This window comes from Rhinoderma darwinii, chromosome 4, assembly GCF_050947455.1.
Source record: "Rhinoderma darwinii isolate aRhiDar2 chromosome 4, aRhiDar2.hap1, whole genome shotgun sequence".
Lineage (NCBI taxonomy): Eukaryota > Metazoa > Chordata > Amphibia > Anura > Rhinodermatidae > Rhinoderma > Rhinoderma darwinii.
In genome coordinates this window covers 379,042,666-379,060,405 of record NC_134690.1, presented here as the reverse complement: position 1 = coordinate 379,060,405, position 17,740 = coordinate 379,042,666, and the positions used below count along the sequence as shown (strand labels likewise).

General features: G+C 42.8%; 1 protein-coding gene across 2 annotated transcripts in view; it reads right to left on the bottom strand.

Moving 5' to 3' along the window:
- The window catches only part of KCNK12 (potassium two pore domain channel subfamily K member 12), a 122,277-nt gene that overhangs the window by 88,102 nt on the left and 16,435 nt on the right, over positions 1–17,740 (bottom strand). The window lies entirely within an intron of this gene.

Below are 17,740 nucleotides of genomic sequence, written 5' to 3'. Positions count from 1 at the left end.
AGGATGAGGGGGAAAAAAAATTAAAGTCTGCATGAAAAGGAGAGAAGAGAGAGTAGATAATGGGATGTAGGGTGCCGAGAGACCAATGAAGAGTGGGAAGAACATAAACTGGTCATTGCATCTGATGGTGGCCATGGATTTGCTATGGGGTTCCATAGATAATTGTTACGCCCTTGGTCCATATACCTTAACCCTTGAGGTAATTGCCAGTGGTTCCTCATAGCTAATAGAGAATGCTGAAGTATCTACTCAGCTTCCATAGAAAAATATGCTATACCTGGCCGAATCATAGGAAGGACAAAAGTGGCAGGAGTCTCCACCACCTACCGTAGCTCCCTCAAGCTGTTCCCAATACTCCAATTACCAGCAGCAATACATAGGACTTTAAAAAAAGGTTTTGACCAGGGGCCTCCACCAACCTTGATCCAGCACTGGTATGTGGTCAAATGGTTAAAAGTAAAATGTTATTAAATTCAGCATGAATTCAGCTCTCATGCATTGTTTTACTACAGTACCAGTATAAATTGGCGTAACCAAATAAAAATTTGTATTTGTATAATATCACTATATAATCGTCTGGTAATACGAAACCTTCCAAAGGCTTCTTTAGCACGAGTCTACTCCGGGTCCAGCAAATTCTAAATCTAGCCTGTGCTACACTGTATAATAATGAGGCATATATCAAATGATGGGGTCGGTATCTACGCCTGCCCACACAGTCAGTGTATGTTTTTATTGAATAGAAAACAGACGATTTATACCAGAACTGTATTATTCCTTGAGCTAATCTTGCAGATAATGTAACCTCCGTTTCCTTCCTTATCCCGTTCTATATGAGATAAAACAAATGTAAGATATTGCTGAAGCGCTGCCAGTATAGGAACATTTGTGTCACTATTATGCAGTAGAAGACACAGGTCTTGAGGCTAGGCTTGATATGCCAGAGTCTTTATCTCCTATACTTAACCTCCGAATGTTGAAGGAGAGTACGAGAGAAGCAGAACGATCATATAAATTGTATAGACTGTAGAACTAGAAATGACTAAGCTCCTCTCTCGCCTTCTATCCACCTATTAAGGTACAGATTTCGCAAACAAACAGCAATTGTGTGGTTTGATTTCATATAAAGACTTTATATTATTCACTATAAGAATGTGATTCCCTGTATCCCAGCGATCATAATGAATTCTAGGCTGCATTCTCACCGTTACTGGTTGTGTGCACTTTTGGTAGTTTTTCGGCAGCTGTATGAGCAGGACTATATTCTCCTGGCTACTACAGATCTCATCACAAAAGGATATTGGTTATAGGTCATATTAAAAACAATGGGGTAGATTATAAAAACTAGTTCATAGGAACTGTTGAGGGGTAGCTAACAAAGAAGCTGTCATGGGGTCTGGCAAATGAGGGGGGCACAGTTCTGCTGTAAAAGGAGCTTCAGAGGTGAGGGAAGTTTAGTGATCACTATTGATGAAGCAGTGGAAGAGAGGAAATGAGGGTGCAGAAAATAATGGGATACACTACACAAAGAAGCCAATGATGAGTGGGAAGAGTTGGCACTGATGGTGGTCATGGTGAAATGGGGCCCCATTCCAGGTTTGGCTATGGGGCGATAGAGATACTTGTTACATACTTGCTCTAATTAATTTCTTTCATGTATCTTGACCCTTGAGTTAATTTCAAGTGGTCCCTCATAGCTGATTGTGGTCACCCGCATATATGAGTCTGTATGGGCCAATGTAACTCATTAAAGATACAAGGTACATTTTTTTAAATTAAAATCCCACCCCACTTCACATAAAAAATGCATCAAAACTATATCAGAGTTATCACATACAGTTGTATGGAGCAGCTCGTTCTGCACGTGTAGTACTGTACTTCAGAGAAACGCTACTACAACAGTGTGCACTACAACTGAGTGCCACTACTTGCCCCCAATGATGGACAAAGGCATTTTACCAGTGATATTGGCACTGTCTGTGACTTTGTACAGTATGTAGAATGTTTTTTCATTGTTGGACATACATATAATATACGTATGAAGTTCAATAATTTTATAAATATATTGCATAACTTATGTTGACTTGCAATGGTTCAAAGTTATTTAGTCGACAGCTGCATTTATATTTCTGCTGGCTGTTGGAAGTAGTCGTCAAGCGTGTTGACAGACACCCCTCTAACAGCTTAGCTGAACTCTTATAATACAGTGGAATAGTTAGTATTTCCTTAATAAAATTATTGTATAGTGATTGGTATAAAGCCTACAGTTCCCAGAATGCAAAAAATTGGAGCAAGTTCTGTGTAAAAAAAATGACTAAGAATTTTATGAGGTTTCAGCTTTGAACCCGGCAGAATTATGAATGCAGTGCTGAAGTATAATACCAGCTGAAACTCAGGATCACTTTGGTGTCCATGCAAGCAGATTAGGCTGAATGCTTATAAAGGAGAATTGTCTGTCACATAGTCATGTCCTGTAAGGTTAGACATTGCAGCAGTATCCGCTCCAACAATGGATCCTAGCTGATGATAAGTAACGCTATATAGAGGAGTATACAGCGGTAAGGCTACCCGATGACAAAAATCAAGAGTGCTGGGGGTACTGGTGTCAAACCACATCCTCCTATTCCAAGACAGGAGGGCTCAGCGCTTCTCCCATAGACCCTTTCCATCACTTATAGGATTAAGAAACTCAATACTCTGATTGTTTCCTAATGTTGTGTCTGTCTGTGAAGCCCTGTACATGCTTTTATTAGGAGTCCAGCCTGCTCTGGGGTCCCCCTTCTTTAGGGCACATTGGAGAGGCAATTTATGATTTATAAATATTACCACAAATGTATAATCTGTGGATAATCTGTTACTATAGAGTATTTTTGGGATAAATCATTGAAATACTTTAAAAGGTAAATGCTCTTCAGAGATCTACAGAGGACTCTAGATGTATCTTGTGGTCACAGCACAGTTGTTTTGATAGATTCTAATGATATTTCCTTTCAAGGTCGAGAAATTGGGAGGTACACAGTAATTTTCCCTACAAAATAAATTACAGGAACAATCCACCTTACCATAAAGTGGAAGAATAATCAATAAATTCTGTTTAGGACAAACATGGTAACTTACTTAAAGCTATTATTTTTCTTGCTCACTGAGACATTCACCAGATAATACACCTTATCATTTACTGAAGCAAATCTGTTCTGAACATCTATTTTCTTGATTGTAGATAAAGACTGTAATCCAGACACCCACAAACCAGACGACACCGCCAAACACCACCTCAAATTCAAGTGTGACTGTAGGTAACCCTATTACTCAATCTCCTCCCCAGCCCCATATTTTAGTAACATGTGTCCAGGTAGCGGAGATATGGGGAATTGAGAGAATCTGTGTGGGCACCATTTAGCTCTGTGTGAGTACAGTGATGGTCCCTATATGGCACTATGTGGGCAATGTATGGCACCCTCTGGGCATTGTTTGCCATTCTATAGGCACTGTTTGAATCTATTTGAGCAAATTATGACACTGTGGGTTTGGCCTTATATGGGCACTGTATGAAGCTATCTGGGCAATATATAACCCTTTGGTCAAACTGGATATGCAAGTAATGAATGGCACTAGCTGGAAATTGTTATGCCCGCGGTCACTGACTGAGTACCGGCAGTTGCATCCGCAGGACTTTGTCTTCATGCCGGCGTCTCCCTCCTTAGAGACATCGACACACATGGCTGCAGCTCTCCCCTGTCTCCCATGGGATGCGCGCGCTCACTTCTGGCCTTAAAGGATCAGCGCGCACACCTGTCTAAAGTTTCCCAACCAACCCGTGATGCCCTGGATTTTAAAAAGGGCTCTGCCCTTCCTCTCCTTGCCTGAGCGTTGTTTGTATTCCTGTGTTCGTCTATTCAAATGGTCCCTTACTTGTATCCTGCTCCCAGTGTTCTTGTATCCTGCTTCCCGTATCCTGTATCTTGTTGCTGTGTTTGTTCCTAAGCCTAAGCCTATTGGAGTCATTTGTGCCTCACCTGCCATGTCTGGTGCCACCCCGCACGTCTACTGTCATCTGCTACGCCAAGCATCGTCTATGCCGAGTGTCTGCTTCACCACGTGTCTGCTACTCAGAGTATCTGCTTGATCATCTACCCAGGTACTCATATACGTGAGACTGTTATTGAGCTGCTTCTCCGCTACGGCGGAGCGGCCTAGTGGGTCCACATACCCTACAGCCGTGACAGGAACTGTCTGTCACTGAGTGGGCTCTGTGTGCAATATGTATCTGTAAAACATATGGAACTCACAAAGCCATTGTATGTACTATCCGTGCACTGTATGCAGTAATTGGATACTGTAAGGCACTGTGTGGACACTGTATAACATTATATGGGTAATGTGTGCACTATTAATCTGGGCACTGTACGGCCCAGATAAATAGATTTATTTTGGGACTGTATGAGACTAAGTCTGTAAATTCATATATATACAGTACATGAATAAATTAAAAGAGGAGCAGTTTAGTCCTGCAACTTATCAGACCATTTCTCAACCCCGTGACTCGACTGTTTACCCGCATCTGGATCATAGAGATTTCTGGTGATAATGCGCATGTAGATGTAGAAGTGGCATGTATGAACTCTGTACATCTTGAACTTTTATTTTTAGGTGAAGTTGTGCACTCAGGTTCTATTTGGATCAGACTTTCAGCTATAAACATGACTTTTTATGCATTTTTTTACACAATATTACGCTTTGATACAAAATTCCATGAGTGTAAAGTGCTGGATGCCATTTTTACAATGTGTAAGGTGTCTTTTTTTAATTAAAATATATGGACATATAATATGTTTATTTTGTAATTCAGGTTTTATTTGTGTACGTTGAAAGTGTGAAAATTGTCACAGTGCAAAAGGGTAAAAAAAATGTACAATCTACCTAGAAATGGCGCAATCTATTTCTACCATCCAGGGAAACCATCCAGATATCCTGTGACGCCATTTTATTATATAGTTAACCTTTTCAGGCCATCACAAATATACATGTCATGGAATAATAAATTATAACTGTACACATACTGTATGTAGCACTATATCTTACTTGTGGCTATGTCACTGTTGAGGACAGACGTTTGAGTGGTCATTTTGGTGAGACATACAGTAAATCCAGGGCCGGCTCCAGGTTTATGTGGGCGCTTGGGCGACAGTAGGCCCCTTTGCGGGGGAACTCACAGCGGCAGTAAAATGGCAGAAAAGTCACTTCGTGTCCCCATATAGACGTTAGGCCCTGTTTATGCCCCCATATAAAAGTTAGGCCCCCCAATTTGTACCCCCATAAATTTAGTGCCCTCTGTAGATAGTGCCACACAGTCCCCTCACCAAGGTAGTGCCAGACAGCCCCCATGTAGTGCCACACAGCCCCCCTTCCTGGTAGTGCCACACAGCCCCCATCCCTGGTAGTGCCACACAACCCCCCTCCCAGATAGTGCTACACAGCGCCCCTCCCAGGTAGTGACACACAGCCCCCTCCTCCCAGGTAGTGCCACACAGCCCCCTTCCTGGTAGTGCCACACAGACCCCCTCCCTGGTAGTGCCACACAGCCACCCTACCTGGTAGTGCCACACAGCCACCCTCCCTATAGGTAGCGCCTTTGAGGTTTCCTCTAGGAGTGGAATCCCCTGTCCATATATGAACAGTGTTGTCAGGGGCAACCCCAGAGCCATCGTCCCGGGCAGAGCACTACTAGCACTCTGCCTGGGACGCCTGCTCTGCTCCTGACATCACTGTCCATATATGGATAGTGATGTCCGGAGCAGAGCTGAAGTCCCAGGCAGAAAGCTAGTAAAGGCTCTGCTGCGGTACTCTGTCTCTGGGGAAGCCCCTGACATCACTATCCATGCACAGCTAGTGATGTCAGGGGCAACCCCAGAGCCAAAGTCCTGGGCAGAGCGCTACTAGCGCTCTGCCTGGGACACTGCTCTGCTCCTGACATCACTGTCCATATATGGACAGTGATGTCAGGGGCTTCCCCAGAGATGGGGTCCCAGGCAGAGCCGCTTCTAGCGCTCTGCCTCGGACTCCTTCTCTCTTCCTGTCATTGCTGTCCATATACGGACAGTGATGTCAGGGGCTTCCCCAGAGACAGAGTCCCGGAGCAGAGCCACTAGCGCTCTAACTGGGACTCCTTCTCTCCTCCGGACATTACTGTCCATATATGGACTGTGATGTCATGGCGACGGCAGCATCAGCACCCGGCGGTCGAGTGGACCCCCCAAGGGTAGTGGGCCCCGAGTACATCCTTCTGTGGCAAAAATAAGTCTGTATAATGCCTGTGACTAGCGTAGACAAATAGACAACACAATGATTGTGCGTTATGCAATGACCTTTCTTCTGCAGTAAGTCAACACAGCCTGGATATAAAAGTCTATCAGAAAATGCGCTGGATTTACAATTTTGCCTGACATTTTAACGATAATGGTAAAAACAAAGTCTATGCTGTGCCAGTGTCTTTTGTTCTTTCATGCTCTTTTCTTTTTCCTCTAAGATTCTGAACTGACTGAAGTAAATATCACCACATGATGTAACTTCAAACACAGAGATTGTTGAATTATTTTGCGAAACACTGATACCTTTGGCATAAAGACAATGTTTACAGAATGAGATTTGACAAGTTGGCTTGAAGGAATTTTCCAGAATTAGAAAAAAAAAGTCTACTTTTTTTATTTTTTAAATACAGCGCCCCTTTTGTTAATAGGCTTTGCAGCTCTGCCATATTCAAGTGAATGGGTCAGAGCTGCAATATCGGACACATCCCTGGGAGTGGCGCTGTTTGTGGACAACTTCTTTAAAAAATAAAATGAAGTCAGAAAATGCAGAAAGTCCTTGCGATTACTATAAAACAAGACATGGAAGCCACTTTTGAAATGACCCATGCAATCCTTATTCTTGTTTGGATTCAGGTTCCATTAATACCAATACACTAATAAAACTACACTGTATGGACACCAAATAAAACAAGTTTGATAGTGCCTCAGGCTATGCTTGTGCTTTCTAATGTTCTAAGGGAACCCAACTCCTCAATATACTGATACCCTCTCATCAGAGGCAACACCTTTCAAAATGCATCCGCTAGGACGATCAGCGGACCTGGCACCACCATGAAACAGCTGCTTTTGCCGGGGGAATTCGCAGCCAGCAAAGCATTTTCCCTGCAACGGCCGCTACAGGAGAAATGTAGTATTACATGGCAGCTATTCGAATGAAGGGCTGTCCATGTTATACAAGGACAGATTGGAAGGCGCTTGTACAGAGCGGATCTCCGAACTGCCTTCTAGTGAGTGGGTCCCTCTATGATGTCTATATGCCCTAAAAGGGTTTATGGACAGGGGTTGTCTCCATGTAATTTGTCCATATGCATTTAGATTTTTTTTATCCGGTCCAATTAAACAAATCTCGTAGCGATGTATGGAGAGCTATTGAGTCCTACAATGAGATATTCCAACATGTTATAAAATCTATTTGTGATTAAAAAATCCTAACACTTAATATATAGATAATTAGGCTCTGTATAGTATGGTTATTTGTAAACAGGTATTACATTGTATAACCAAATACCGTCAGAGATGAAGGAGGGGAGGGCCAACAGAAGGCACCGCACAGGCATCATCTAACATAAAGTACTGGCAACCACATTGGAACTGTTTTTGACTCTAAGAAAAATCATTTGCAAATTGCATGGAAGACACACAAAATGATAGAAATCTGATGAAAACAAAATTTCTTCAGACTAGACAAAAGATGACGACTTGTTTGTTCTGCAGTTCCGGTGTTATTTTGCCAATAGACATGCCTGCAGCACGGAGGGAATGGGATTAAGTTTTAAACGACACCATTTTGCCAGGGTCAGATGTCGGTCAGTGGAGAATTCCTTATTCATTGATAAATAGATAGAGATCCCTGCACAGCAGCAGCGCGACTCTTGTCCTTGTCTCTCCAGAACAGGCACGACAATCTGTAATGACATGGTGGGTTTATTTGGGTGGATTAACTCTGCAAGGGTCAGGTGCACTCCTGGAAGAAATCCAGCATTTCCTATGGGGTTACATATCCTCTTCTTCTTTTTCAGTCTTGGTGTAGATGAGCCATTTATCGTCATATGCACATTTGTAATTCATATAAGATGCTTTACATCCTATTTTCAGGCCAAATGGAAACATTTCAATGCAAAATGAAGTCTCAAATACGATCTATGTCTAGTGCCAAAAAAAAGGTAATGGGCTCCATGTGACATAGAGCACTTTTCAAGGATGGGACGGGTATTTAGGTGAACAAATTGAAAATATGCTTCAAGGGTTTTTCTGAAGATAGACTTTTATGACATTTATGATATGCTTTTATATTTCACTGTAGGTTTTATGTAACTTCTTAATTTCATTCATGGCTACCTCCACATTGAGAATTGTGAATGGGAAATTCTTCTTAAATTGGCTTTCCAGGAATACACATTGATTTCCTATCCTTTGCATAGGCCATCGATGTGTGATATGTGGATGATCCGACCATACGGGATCCCCACTTATCAGCAAAACGAAGGGCCACAGCACTTGCTACAGGCCCTTTACTGGTCCAGACACAGTGGCAAATCCATGCATGTGGCTGTGTCTGGTACTGCAGGTACTACTGTGTTAGCTGAACTGCACATAGTGACCTAAAAATAGGTCATCAATGTATATTCCTGGAATACCCCTTTAAAATCCCAGCTGCCAGACCCCCACTAATCTAAATTTTATGAGTTATCTGATACTGGAAAATACCTCAAATAGATGAGATGAACTATACAGGACGTGTGCAGAATGAAATCTTAATGTTAGAAGAGCATTTACAGGTGTATAGGTGCAGGTATAGAATCTGCTATAGGACCCTGCAGCCAAAGGTGCCCAATGTGAATGGGATAGAGAATAAGACATAGGAGATAAAATACAGACCAAAATTATTAAAAGCCTTCCTGACCTCAATTCTTTTAATAATATTCATGATGCATTTGTCCCCATTTCTTGTTTTGTTATTAAACCCTATAGTTATGATATGGGGACATTTAATTATATTCTATAATAATCTATGTATCTAGCCTGTGAAATGTCACAAACATGCTTCCCTGAGTCCAGGCCGGAATCTTCCTGAGCTAATTCCATGGGCACTGAATAGATTCAATGTATCCTTTTGATGGTACTTGGTACTCTCCATAAGGTTTAGGGCATGGCCACACGTGGCGGATTTCCTCCGCAACTGTCCGCATCAATGCCGCACCTAATCCGGGTTGCGGATTACGGCTGCGGATCTGCCCAAAATGTGCAGAAAATTGATGCGGACTAGCTGCTGCGGACTGCGGGAAAAGTGCTTCCCTTCTCCCTATCAGTGCAGGATAGAGAGAAGGGACAGCACTTTCCCTAGTGAAAGTAAACGAATTTCATACTTACCGGCCGTTGTCTTGGTGACGCGTCCCTCTTTCGGCATCCAGCCCGACCTCCCTGGATGACGCGCCAGTCCATGTGACCGCTGCAGCCTGTGCTTGGCCTGTGATTGGCTGCAGCCGTCACTTAGACTGAAACGTCATCCTGGGAGGCCGGACTGGAGACAGAAGCAGGGAGTTCTCGGTAAGTATGAACTTCTATTTTTTTTACAGGTTGCTGTATAGTGGGATCGGTAGTCACTGTCCAGGGTGCAGAAACAGTTACTGCCGATCGCTTAACTCTTTCAGCACCCTGGACAGTGACTATTTACAGACGTCTCCTAGCAACGCTCCCGTCATTACGGGAGCCCCATTGACTTCCTCAGTCTGGCTGTAGACCTAGAAATACATAGGTCCAGCCAGAATGAAGAAATGTCAAGTTAAAAAAGCAAGACGCATCCGCAGCACACATAACATGTGCATGACAGCTGCAGACTTCATTGCGGAAATTAGAATCTCCATTGAAGTCAATGGAGAAATTCCGCCATGAGTCCGCCACTGCTCCGCAACAGACAGAGCATGCTGCGGACACCAAATTCCGCTCCGCAGCCTATGCTCCGCAGCGGAATTTTACGCATCGTCTAAACGAACACTTCTAAATAGAAGTGGAAGTCAATGCAGAAACGGCTCCGCTGCGGATTAACGCTGCGGAGTGTCCGCAGCGGAATTCTAGTGAAATTCCGCCACGTGTGAACCCAGCCTTACTTTCAATAAGCTCTCCGCCATAATATTAGTGGGGCGGGTGAACTCCTCTCTGATGTCCACATCCTCTATGTACTACCCCTTCAAAAGTGTATTCCGGTTTAAGCAAATAAATTAAATTCTTTGCATGATAAGAAGTTCTACAATTTTCCTTAATGTAACACGGGATTTAGGAGAAATTTGAAATATAAATTGTGGAATATTTGGCATGGACTTCCACCACTGGGGAGGCCCTGGTTTAAAGGGCGGGTTCACACATGGCGGAATTTCACTTAAATTCCGCTGCGGACACTCCGCAGCGTTAATCCGCAGCGGAGCCGTTTCTCCATTGACTTTCACTTTAATTTAGCAGTGTTCGTTTACACGATGCGTACAATTCCGCTGCGGAGCATAGGCTGCGGAGCGGAATTTGGTGTCCGCAGCATGCTCTGTCTGTTGCGGAGCAGTGGCGGACTGGTTGCGGACTCATGGCGGAATTTCTCCATTGACTTCAATGGAGAGTCAAAATTCCGCAATGAAGTCCGCAGATCTTATGTGTGCTGCGGAGCGTATTGTTTTTACTACCATGACATTTCTTCATTCTGGCTGGACCTATGTATTTCTAGGTCTACAGCCAGACTGAGGAAGTCAATGGGGCTCCCGTAATGACGGGAGCGTTGCTAGGAGACGTCTGTAAATATTCACTGTCCAGGGTGCTGAAAGAGTTACGCGATCGGCAGTAACTGTTTCTGCACCCGGGACAGTGACTACCGATCTCAATATACATGTATCTGTAAAAAAACATATAAGTTCATACTTACCGAGAACTCCCTGCGTCTGTCTCCAGTCCGGCCTCCCAGGATGACGTTTCATTCTAAGTGACGGCTGCAGCCAATCACAGGCCAAGCACAGGCTGCAGCGGTCACATGGACTGGAGCGTCATCCAGGGAGGTCGGGCTGGATGCCGAAAGAGGGACGCGTCACCAAGACAACGGGCGGTAAGTATGAATTTCTTTGACTTTCACTAGGGAAAGTGCTGTCCCTTCTCTCTATCCTGCACTGAATAGGGAGAAGGGAAGCACTTTTCCTGCAGTCCGCAGCGGCCAGTCCGCATCAATTTTCTGCACATTTTGTGCAGATCCGCTGCAGAATCTGCAACGCAGATTCTGTGCGGGATTGATGCGGACAGTTGCGGAGGAATTCCGCCATGTGTGGTCATGCCCAAACAGAAGTCTTAGGCTGGGTTCCCACAGGTCAGATACTCTGCGTAAAACTATGCAGCGTATTCAACCTAGAACCCGCAGGGAATTCTGCCCAAAAAACTGCACCAACTGGTGGTGCAGTTTTTTCAAGTGGTACGTATCCCCGCTGCGGAAACCAGGAAAAAGTCTATACTTAACCCCCGGTTGTTGTCTGTTCTGCGTGTAGTCCGGCCTCCTGGGATAACGCTGCAGCCCATGTGACCACTGCAGCCTGTGATTGGCTGCAGCAGTCACGTGGGATGAAACATCTTCCCAGGAGGCTGGCCCAGACAGAGGAATGCATTGCTATGACAACAGTCGGGGGTAGGTATTAACACTTTTTATTGATTTTAAACCCAAAAATGTTTTGTTTTTTTCTCATTTGCGATTTTTGCAGCGGACTCGCAGAATTTTCACCGCAACAGTTACAACACTTGCTATTTGTTGTGGGTTTTACATCCCCATTGAATTTAATGGGGAAAACCCGCAACAGAAGAGCAACTAATCCACAGCATAAATTGACATGCTGTGGATTTAAAATCCGTATCGCAGGTCAATTTATGAATATTTTCACTGTTGAATTTTTCTGCAGCGTGTGCATGAGATTTGTTCAAACCTCATTCACTTTACTGCTACTGTAAATGCTGCGGAATTTCCACACAGAATTCCATTGCGGAAATTCCGCAGCATTTACGCTACGTGGGAGCCTAGTCTAAAAGTAGTTTATTTTTGCTCAAAAATAATATAGGTAATAAAAAGTCACTTAAAATTAATCTCGGAGCAAAAATTCTTGAGAAATTAGATTCTGTATTTAAATTACCGGGAGCTTTAGAGTTCATACATAGCGGCCATAACGCGGTTGTACGGCAAATTGGTGCAGTTGTCAAATTGATTATCAATGGCAGCGTGGCTAAAACGGCTATTTACCTGCAAAACCGTGTAGCCATTACCAATTAATTTGAAACTGCGCTAATTTGCGGTAAAACCGCGTTGTGGCCTCTACATGTGAACTCACCCTTACATCTTTAGAAGTGCCTCTCAGATGCCAATTTTTCTTATGTTCCTTGCAGTGTGACTGTCCACATCCCCAGTATAATGACATTTAACAGTGGCTTTATATACAGTCAGCTAAAGCCGATCACTTCCCCTGAACACAAAACTTCATTCCTGCACCCACTGTGTCCCGGCACAGCAACTGTAATATAGTGTTTTATGTATTTTTCTGTGTCTATTTTAGAGCACATACATAGTGCACAACATGAAGTACCGAAGCTCAGTACTATATTTTTGTAGGCATTCATTGCATACTTTGTGTGGTTCCCAGTGAGGCATCATATTCTCCCCTAGAAGCAGAATACCTCCCTAATTTCCTGTTCTCACTGGCACAAATAAATAAAATCCTTCTGGTAACTACTAATTATCAGGTCCCTACATAGGTCATGAGGATTACCTGCTGGAGATGGCAGAGGAGTCTTGTTCACACAGTGCAGATTTGCTGCAGATTTTGCATGTATTTTTTAAGCCCAAACCAGGAATTAAACATAAACAGAAGGAATAGATAAAGGAATACCTTATAGGTCTGCTCTCCTGGATCCATGCATGCAAAATCTGCAGCAAATCTGCTCTGTGTGAACAAGGTCTTAGGCCTCCTTTTCAAACAGAATGGTTATCACAATTTAAACTGCATGAAAAAATACTGCTAAGGGCTTATTTACACGTGTTAAACGTTCGTGTGACGGTCGTTGAAACAGCGGCCATCCCACGGACCTTTGTAATTCTTTGTGGCCGTTCACACAGCCATTGTTTCAACGGATCGTGTGAAGGGTCCGTGAGAAAATAGGACAGTCCTATTTTTTCACGCTTCACGCATCCCTCCATAGACTCTCATCTATGGGGGATGCGAGACATCGCGTCCCGCAGCGCAGAGCATGGATGCCCCTCGGACCTGAAAAACGTCAGTTTTTCCCGTCTGAAATGCGCAGCGCTCGTGTGAATCCGGCCTAAATGTAACATGCTTTTTTTTTTATGGTGGTTTTAGTGGCATTTTTCATTCTTTTTTTTCTGCCATTTTCGAAGTCCTATAGAGAAGCCTATGGGAAATATGCATGAAAAAATACCATACTGAGAACATGCTACATTCGGAGAAAAACGCCACTGACCACAAAATTTCCTCAAAATTGCCACAAAACAAAACGCAATTGTGTGTAGTTAATTTAATATTTAGCGATAGATTTTTATGTAACATCTGGCCGCATTAAAAAAACGCTGCAGCGAATTTCACCCCTACTACTTTGAAAAGGCTGAAATCCGGAGGGAACATCCAGAACAGAATGAGCGTGCTGCTGTTCTGAAAATAAATACAGCAAGTCAATTTCCACATGTGATTTCTGAGAGATTTTTCTGCGTCGTGTGGTGAGTTTTATTGAAATCTCATCCACTTTGCTGCTACGGTAAACATTTAAACAGTAAACAGAGGGAAATTCTGCAGTGTTAACGGTACGTGTTAACTTACCCTAAGGGCATGGCCAGACGTGGCGTAATTCTGCTGACACTGTCCACATCAATGCCGCACATAATCTGCGTTGCAGATTCCGTTGCACCTTTGCCTAAAATGTGCAGTATTTTGCTGCGGATTAGCCGTTGCGTATTCAGGTGAAGAGTACATCCTGCTCTCTTTTAAAACATTTAATCTCAGTCTGGCTATAGACCTCGAAACACATAGGTCTAGCCAGAATGATGAAATATCCTGTTCGTAAAACCAATCCGCAACGCAACACACATAACATCTCCGGATTTCATTGCGTAATTTTGAATCTCCATTGAAGTCAATGGAGAAATTCCACAACAAGTCCGCAACAAGTCCGCAACAGCCAGTGTATGCTGCGGACACCAAATTCCGCACCGCAGCCTATGGTCCGCAGCGGAGTTTTCCGCCACGTTTGCATGAACCTAACTAAAAAGGTGTGGAAACCAATGGAGAAAATGTCCGCTGTGGAAAAAAAAGTATCGGTTTCAGCCGTTTTATTCCTCTGATTCCGACATGGTTTCTGCATAAAAATCAGTGTGGAAAAACTCAGTGTGAACTGGGCCTCAGTGTGAAATTCATATAAAGTTTCCATATATTTAAAAAAGATGGGGGGTGGGCCCACAAAATCATATCATCTGGTGGTCCGAAAAGAACTTAGTCCAACATCGAATGTCCAACATTGAAGGCTATGTAAACGTTTGAAAGTGATTTTATATATATAGTCGAGACTAGAAGCAGCACTCAGAAAAAAATGTGAATTTATTCACCCAACACAGCAACGTTTCACTTCCTCCATGGAAGCATTTTTCTGAGTGCTGCTTCTAGTCTCGTTTCTTGGATATATGCATGAGGAGCACGTCACTCCTTATTTTTGAAGCTAGCACCAACCGTTTTCTTGGCTATTTACGCAGTGCTGCTCCTATCCCCTGTTCTACTGTATATATTTAGTCAGTCATTGTGTTTCATACAACTTATAATTTAGTTTTTATTAAAAATTTGTTTTACTTTTTCAGATACAGCTTCTTTGTATCCTGTATACAGAGCAGCTGTATTGTTCGCTGAATCCTGTAACTGGCAGGTCCGCGGGTTCAGTATCAGCGCATCATAACTTGAAGATGCGATAAATTACAGGTGGATCGTGCATTTTTAATGAAAAAAAAAAATTACTTTCAATTTAAAGGTGTACGTAGCCATTAAAAACATCATGTACCAAAATGCTGATTTACCATGGACCACCCTGGACAGAATAATTACTGCACCACTAACTAGATGCTGTGTGACCACTGACCATAGGAACTAAGATAATAGAGTAAGGAAGGGGGCACAAACTTTCACAGCATCTCTTTTTTTTTGGTCAGGCATTTTTGTTTTTATTGGCCACCAGCAACAACCACCAAGTTAGAAGCCATTGGACCACCTGACTACTAGTTTTAGCCTTGGTGGGGATGCTTGAATACAAACCTTGCATTGGTTCTACATTTCTTGTCCATTAAACAAGGAATTATTTTTATTCTTTAATTTGTTCTAATACTGTATGTTAATTTCGTATACGGAAAATGTGGGAATAATCCAAGACGAAATGTTTATCCGATTTACCAGTACAGAATCAGGAAAGTATCCGCGTTCAGCATTGGACGGCCCCACCTGGCTAGACATTTCAAGGAAGAATATATGAAGATACAGTGTATCTTTTTCCAAGTTAAATGGCTAAGTAACTGTCTGTTTTACATTATGAAACAATTTCCTTTTATGTATCAGAGGTAAAAATAGTTTCTAGGTCACATCAGTGCGTAGCGGTGGCAAGTTAATGTGCTTTATCCAAAACAATAATATCATCCATAGCGGATGATCTTCTCTAGAGGGATCTTCATCAAAGCAATCTACACATACGTTACAGTTGTATTGAAAGCTGGCGCTTCTGTGCCGTCAGATTATTTTGTACTGAGTTCTCTACCAGAGAGATGGATGGTAGATGCATAGGAGCAACGCGAGCCTTACTGTACATCAATCATAACATTTCTCAAAATTTCACTCAGGAAGAGCCGTTTATCAATCAGATGGGGCTGAGATGTGGAGTTGGTATAAAGCCAAAAATGAGAAGAGCGGTAATTTGAAAAGAAATCGAGAATAACACATATCATGTACAACGGGGTATTATTTACCAATTTTTTTATTTTGAATTTTTTTTGCATTTTTTATGCTTTTCTGTTTTTATTTATGTTTTAGCCCAACTGATTATATTTCTGCCTATGTATTTATTAAATAGTATGTTAAATGCTGAACCTCAATAGAGTACTTTACTATATAAACAATTAAACATTTCCAAGACCAACTCTTTGAGAAGATCACCCCTTTATCTAAACTGGATTTCCTCTGACAGATTTTCAGTTCCGTACTATTCATACAGACCATCTTCTCTGGGAGGACCACTCCTCTGGCTTACCCCCTTATATTTACATCCCTATTCACTGGGCACTTCCAAGCTCTGCCTGATCCATGCGGGACCACCCACAAAACATACAGAAACGCCCACTTTTATGCAAATGTGCATAAGCACCACCCACTTCGTGACCTCTAAAAGCCATTTTGTAATGCAATTTGGGGTTGTTTTAAAGAGGTTTTACTGTATCAGTGGTCTCCAACCTGTGGCCCTCCACTGACCACTGGTATATAATATACCACGAAATTGTAAAGAAATGCACTAATTGCCCTAATCATTGCTTATTATAACGTCTGCACTATTTGCCCTGACCAATTATTTCCTACCTACCCATTATAATTTATGCTACAGCCACAAGTACTGCAATAAACTAATGACAAATCTGCATAATATGTAAGTAAAGATCTGAACAAGAAGTTGGTTAGTGGAGATCACTCCTACTTTACTAGACAATAAATAAGTTGCGCAATGTTTAAATGGTCATTAATGCAAAAGGGATTTCCGGGCCTTAGGATAGGCCATGAATATTTGATGAACCCCGACGACCCGCTGAATAATGGGGCTGTGGCACTTGCATTGTTTACCCAGGTACAGAGCCGTACATTTGGTTGTGTTTGTGCCTAAAATTTCTGCAACTAAAAATCATTTCCATTAGTCTGAATTGAGCTTTCAGAAATCCATGCACCTACTGCAGAAACAAATGCATACAGATGAATGGAACTGATTTTCAGACACAGAAATTTCTGCAATAAAATCTGCTGCGTGCGACTGGACCCATAGGCCTTGTTTACACAGTGCAGTTTTGCTGCAGATTTTGCATGAATTTTTTAAGCCAAAACCAGAAGAGGAGACACTAAGGGTATGTGCACACACACTAATTACGTCCGTAATTGACGGACGTAATTCGGCCGCAAGTCCCGGACCGAACACAGTGCAGGGAGCCGGGCTCCTAGCAACATACTTATGTACGATGCTAGGAGTCCCTGCCTCGCTGCAGGACAACTGTCCCGTACTGAAAACATGATTACAGTACGGGACAGTTGTCCTGCAGCGAGGCAGGGACTCCTAGCATCGTACATAACTATGATGCTAGGAGCCCGGCTCCCTGCACTGTGTTCGGTCCGGGACTTGCGGCCGAATTACGTCCGTCAATTACGGACGTAATTAGTGTGTGTGCACATACCCTAAAAGGGCTTCCTTTATATATTTATTTTGTTTAGGTTCCTTTCCTGTTTTTGGCATAAAAAATACAAGCAAAGTCTGCAGAAAATCTGCACTGTGTGACCAAGGTCTTAAAGGCGTATTCTAGCCTCCTGCATTTTTCGCCTATGCACTTGATAGGTGAAAAATACTAGATTAGT